This window comes from Zingiber officinale, chromosome 8B, assembly GCF_018446385.1.
Source record: "Zingiber officinale cultivar Zhangliang chromosome 8B, Zo_v1.1, whole genome shotgun sequence".
Lineage (NCBI taxonomy): Eukaryota > Viridiplantae > Streptophyta > Magnoliopsida > Zingiberales > Zingiberaceae > Zingiber > Zingiber officinale.
In genome coordinates, this window is record NC_056001.1 from 66,757,706 (window position 1) to 66,764,774 (window position 7,069).

The 7,069-nt window shown below is 32.6% G+C and overlaps 1 pseudogene; it reads right to left on the minus strand.

Annotated features, from left to right (window-relative positions):
* Positions 1-2,153, minus strand: part of LOC122013926 — a 48,027-nt pseudogene extending 45,874 nt beyond the window's left edge.
* Between the last annotated feature and the right edge of the window lie 4,916 nt (positions 2,154-7,069).

Here is a 7,069-nt window from a genome sequence, read left to right on the forward strand (position 1 = left end):
TAAATCATCTAACTCAACATCTGATGAGTTGTCATGAGTTAGAGTAAATTTTAAATTGACACAATATTTTCTTAATTCATCATCATTCAAAGTTCTTAATGTTTTTGAATCAAATAAAAAGCCAAATATATTTTCAAAGGTTTTCATTTGCTCGAATCTACATTTTAAAGAACCAATTGTCATGTCCACAACAACAATAAAATAATCAATTCTAAAAGACTCTTCTAATGATAGTGAAACTTCATCATCTTCTCTTTCATTAAATTGTCTTTTTCTAAAAATAGGGCGCTTTGTTGTAAATATTGGTTCTATATTCATATCTAATGCAAGACTCTTAGCAATAGTCAAACTTGCAGCATAACCATCATTCCTATACTTTTCAAAAAATAAGATTACACCTTCTAATTGTTTCATGGCAGAGTAAATGCACATAGATTTTGATTGTAATTTCTTACTCACCATGTTTATAGCAAATAAGATATCATACCAAATGACCATACCAAGTAAAAATTCAAATTTTTCCATTGAATTAGCTAAACTTTCAGCTTCACTTATTGAATTTGCATCATCACAAATATTATTTAATTCAAGTAAAGCTGCTCTCACTTACACAATTTGAAATCTAATAGCTTGAACACTTTTAATACGACTTTCCCAACGAGTATTCGACAAAGATTTGACGGTTAATCCCTTCACATTATTAAGTAAAATTTTTCATCTCTTAGGAGAACTTGAAAATAATGTATATATGCGTTGGACTACTCAAAAAAAAGAAACAGCTTTAACACAAGAATGTGCCATATCACTAAGAGTTAGATTAAGACTATGACAAGCACATGACATATACAACGCTCTTGGATTTATTTCAAGTAACCTCTTTTGAACTCCTTGGTGTTTTCCTTTCATATTGGAACCATTATCATAACCTTGACCTCTAATATTTTCAATACTAAGATCAAGTGATTTTAACACATTTTGTAATTCGTTAAAAAGTCCTAAACCTGATGTATTATCTACTTTTAGAAACTCTAAAAACTACTCTTCTATTTTCACTTTATTACCTGACATATTAACACATCGTACTATAAAAGTCATTTGTTCTTGATGACTTATATCTGGGGTACAATAAAAAATTATTGAAAAATATTTTACTTCTTTAATTTTATTAATGATAACACTTTTAACATTATTAGCTAAAATAGAAATCAACTCATTTTGAATTTTATGACCTAGGTAATGATAATGAATTTCATTACTTTGAATACGTCTAATATGATCTTGCATCACATAATCAAATTCAGCAATCATTTCAATCAACCCCAAAAAATTTCCATTATTACCTCGATAAAGTTTTTCATTAGATCCTCGAAAAGCCAAACAATGTTTAGAAAGACATTTTACAGTTGCTATTATTCTTGTTATAACTTGTCTCCAACGCTCTTTTTCTTGGGAAATTTCTCGTTGTAGGTCTTTATCAATTGTTAGATTTTTATCTAATCGCATGTTTAATTCATTCCAAGTGTTCATGTTAGTTATATGTTTAATAGTATTTTCATGTTCTTTAAGTCGTTCACTAAGATGTTTCCAATCTCTAAATCCATCTTTTGCTAGTGAACTTCTATTGTTTTCAGATTTAAACAACTTGCAACAAAAGCAATAAACTTTATCCACATATTTACTGTAAACCAACCACTTTCGGTCTCTTATTTCTCTATTACTTAAATGTCTAGAATAATGAGCACAAGAAAAATGCCTAGAAGTGTCGTCCAAAGGATATACAATATTCATTTCTCTTATAGACCTTTTTTCAACTAAAATATCACGTGCATTGTTATCAAGATTATCCCAATTTCTTGGATCATATATTAAGTGAAGAAATAAATTGTTCATCAATGTCAATATTCTCATTATCTACCCTATTTAAAACATTTTCATGCTCACTCAAATTTTCCCTTTCTTCATTATCATCGTGAATCTCATTACACTCATCTACATCATTCACAGTCATAGTTGAATTTTGTGGATTTCCATGAGAACTTTTAATAAATAATTTATTAATAGCACACCTCTTTGTGATTCAGTCAATTGTTCTAGTTTTTTTCTCTTTTTTTTTTCCTTTTCTCATATCCAGAAAGATGTTTTTTAGGCAACATATTATAATGTATAAAACCACAACAATTTAAAAAAATAGATAATTCAATTTTTTTCACTAGTAAAGGAATAATAGCACTCAGAATATGATAGTTTTCAATATTAATGGAAATGTCCTAGGTCGTTAAGTTAAGCACCTCATCAGACAACACCTGTTAAAAGAAAATTAAATCATTATCAAATTAAAACTAATTAGTAAAATTATGATACTTAAAGAAACAACAATACTAATTATAACACAAGTTCAAGCGCATAAGATCAAACAAAGTAAGTATTTTAGAGGTTTCTTGAACAACCAAGAGTTTCTTAAAACAAACTCTCTCCACAAAAATGGGTTCTTTTATCGAGACAGTGCATTCTTCAACATCAATTTGCTGTCAACAAATACAATACAGCAATGGAAACTCAGGATGTTATAGTCTTGATAGTGTTTATCAAAAGGAACACAATCATCTTTAAGCAAGAATTATAACCATACTACTACTAGTGTAGGTAGGAATTAGGATAACCTAGTTCAGTAGTTCTACAACCAGACACGCCAATGACTTTTAATACATCACATCAATGTGTCGGTCTAAAGGCATGTGAAATAGTTTTTTCAAATAAATGATGGCCAAAACAAAAGTTAAAGTGTCCTTTATTTTTATTATCTTTTAAAAAAAATTATATGGTATTTTTATTAAGAAACATAAAAAAATTTAATTAAACTATTTATAACAGCATTAAATGTTATACCAATTTATCGGTTAAGAAGCTGAAGATTACAACCAGTGTATATACAAGCAAGAGAGTACATTGTCTACATCTTGAATCAGAGATCAGTGTAAATCTATAAAACTTGAAACATCTTTATCAAACTATTATGTTTGTTTATCTGTTAGTAAATAATGCATTTTCTGTTAGTAGATATACTTGGCTAACCTAACAATATTTGAATTTTTGTGCTAGTTAGAACTTTCCATCAGAAACCCTTACAAACGTAAATGTCCAATAAGTACATCATTTTATCATGAATTAGAAAATAGACAATCCTCTAATAGCATTCTAGTCTAGTAGTCTACCTTCTCCTTTGAGGATAAAAGAGAATCTAGTACACCATTTTATCATGAATTAGAAAATAGACAATCCTCCTTTTGAAATATATGAATAGAATGCTAAGATTGGTTTATGAATTTGTTCAGGAAATAATTATCTCATTTCCAAATATTTTGATGGTCTGTTTTCAAATGTCCTCTGGGACTATGGCAGTTAACCAACATATTTCTTGATTTATTGAGTCTCTTAATTAGGCAAGCAAAAAAAAAATTCATATGAAAATGGGAGTCTGGCCTTCATCTCTCCTCCTAGATAGAAAATTTAGGTATGAAAACTCGTAATCCTTGCATCTTAATTTACCGTCCCTTCATTGCAAGTTCAGCTGGCACTTAGGCACAATAGTTCTATACAAATAGCATAGATATAACAGTTTAAAATTATTCTGTTTTTGTCAGAAATTTAGGGGAGTGTGGTTGGATGGTATGGGAGTGAGGAATGAGAAAAGAATGAAAAATTAGTATTTGATTTAGAGAATTGACGGTGGATCTCACCGACTCAATGCTTCAAACATGAGAATAAACTATTACTTAGCAAAATAAAAGAAATAAAAATCCTTCCATTTTCATTTTTCACTTCCATGGCCCAATGCTAATAGAAATCATTGAAACTAGGGAAAGTTAGCATACCTAAACTATTTATTGAAACACCAGATGTTTCACAGTTTTAGAATTCAGAGGGAAGTGAGCAGGACGAGCGTTTTTCGTCAGTGAGGAAGGGAAGCACAGTGATGGCAGCCTGTGAGTAAAGAAAAACAGAGCTCAAATTCTAATTCCAATAAATTTCCATGGGTTGTATTTATCATCATTCATCTTTTTGGAAGTTTGGATACAAAAATAATGGTAAAAAAAATCTTGAGAAGTGACAGAGATGCGAAATCACAGAAATAACCGTTGAAGAACCGACACCGTGACCGTGAGCGAAAGAAGAAGAGATTGCGACAGGGACCTCTAAATCTCTAATATTTTCAAATATAAAGGTAGGAGAAGACATATCTTGAGTCCTCTTTCTCGTAGAGTCGTAGGTCGTAGGCGCAGGTGCAGCGTGCAGGCGAAAGGCGGCGTCGCAGGCCGCGGCAAGCGCTGCAGGCCTGCAACGAGTTTTCTTTCCATCGCAGTCGCAGGCGGCAGAAGGAATTTGCCCTAAATCTTTTTCATTCCTCCACTATCTATTAAACATAATATTTAAAAAAAAAAAATTTGGGCCCCCTCAAAATTTAGGCCCAGGGCCATCGCCCAGGATTGTCCTCCTCCAGGGCCGGGCCTGGGCGTACAGGTCAGGATATGCAAACCAAGGATTACAGGATACAAGGATCAAAGACATACAAGTCAAGATATGAAGACTAAGGCTTACAGCTTAGGATCTACATGACAAGATATACATAACAAGATACACGGACCAAAGAAGTACAGGTCAGGATACGTGGACGAAAGTTTACAGGTTAGGATAAGATATAGAACAGGGTCGTACATACGGGACGAGACTTGAGGAACGATAAGTGAAGACCTCGAATAGCAGAGCGGTAGGCGCAGGTCTGGATCTACCGGGATAGACCGAATGGCAAATGCAGAGCGGGACGTACATATCTGAATTTGTGGGACAACAAACAAGCTAGGGAATGCGTCAGGAAAGACAGGTCTGTGCATACAAGTCAAGATTTGTAGGTACGAGGACCCAGTCGATGGTTAACAGACCGGGGCGAGCTTACACTATACGACAAGCAAGTCAGAGAATCGTAACAACCCGTCAAAGAATAATCATTGCATGTCAGGGAGTATGCTAACGGTCTAGGGCTCATTGTCCACCAATTTCTCCTTAAACCTATAGGAAGATGTCATGTGAAATTCACCATCAGGCAAATCCTGACACCCGACATTCCTTGACACCCGTCAGACTCCAGAAGTACCCACAACCATATAAAAGGGGGGCTTTGTCTTTACGTAGGTACAATCACTCGTCTTTTCATTCTCGTCTTTTACTTTTCATCCTTTCACTATGTTTCTGGGAAAAAAGTACCTGACTTGAGCATCGGAGGGCCTGACCTGGGGACTTTTTCTCTGGTTCTTGGTCTCTAACGTAGAGGCGGCTTGTCTGAGTGTGCACAGAGCCCTCGCGTCGTCGTCCCCGTCATCACCCCCCGTCATCTGCTCGTGAGGACCCCCAGTAGGTGCCAGATCAACCAGTCGCTTCCACGACTTTCCGTCAACACCAAGGGCGACGTAGCCAGCCTATGTCCGACTCAGTTTCCGGACAGGATCAGGAGACAAAATAGTTGTTTTCGGTGTCGATTTTCGACAAATATTGCATGTTATTCCTAAAGGCAGTAGGTAGGATATTATTCTTGCCACTATCAATTCTTCGTATCTAAGACATTGTACAATTTTGAAATTGACGAAAAACATGCGACTGCAGAATTTAGGTTATGATGAAGTGTGCTAAAATGAAGCAACTTTCGGATTGGATTGCTAATTTAGGAGATGGAAAAATTGGAGAACCAAATCACGATTATGCGACATTTGATATTCCTGATAAACTTTTGTTGAAAGATTGCAATGATCCTATTGCAGTAATAGTTGAGAGTATGTATCTATCTTCAAGCAACAATATGCAATACTGCATATTTTCAGAAGAGGTTATTTTGGCGCTGACTCTTGATGTTATTCAATCCATGAATACATAGTATCTCTAAACTATTATAAGGGAAGGTTGTATTTAAGTTTTGATTCGACGTGTCACTCGGATAAAAATATTGATCTAGTACATGATGTTCCTGAATTCTTAAATAGAATAAGATGTTCTGGAGTACTGAATCACGAGTTAACATTGAAGGTTGGAACTTCAATTATGATGGTAAAAAGATGAATATATTCATCCCTAACGTCCCGTCAACTTGTCCCAAAGTGGTTGGAACTTCAATTATGCTATTACGGAACATAAATCATTCTCTTGGATTATGCAATGACACCTGATTAATCACGATGAGGCACGAAACCCATGTTTTAGAATGACAAACTTTTACTAGAAGGAATGCGGGTCATACTGCATATTCCAAGAATGTCATTGATCATCCCAAACTTCCTTTTAAATTCCAACGAGTATAGTATCCTTTAATTGTATCATACACAATATCAATCAACAAAAGTCAGGATCACTTATTGTCTTATGTAGGACTTCTTTAAAAAAATCCTATTTTTAGTTATGATCCATGTCGATGTATTCAGAGTTATGAATTCTAAAGGTCTAAAATTTTTAATATGTGATAGTGATAACAAATAGGAAAATTCATCAACAAACCTTATATTCAAGGAAGTTTTTCAAAATTTATAAATTATATTTTGTTTTCTAATTGTAGGATCTATAATCAATTTAATTTATTTATATTTTAATTATTTATTAAATTGCCCATACTTGCTAATTTTAATAGTTAATTATATAACATAAGACGAAATACTAGTAAAAATAAAACTAGTCAATTTCCTATTTATTCTCTCTTATTAAAAAAATAATCTTCTCTCATCTATGTTTTTTTTTAAAGAATATTAAAACAACTTTTATAATATTTATTCTTAAAATATTTTTATTTTAATGTTATTATAGCATTTAAGAGGTTAAAATAAATTAGCTCAACTTAATTAAATGATTATATATATGAAGTATTATTATATTAAAATATTGTTCATTAATTTTGTCATTCGAAATTATTTTAATTTATTGAAAATCAATTCGAAATATAATTGCTGTAATAGGATCGATGTTTTTTTTTTTAAATAGTTAAATCGATAAAAAAAAATATTTTTAAAAAATATTGATGTTTTATATTAAAGTA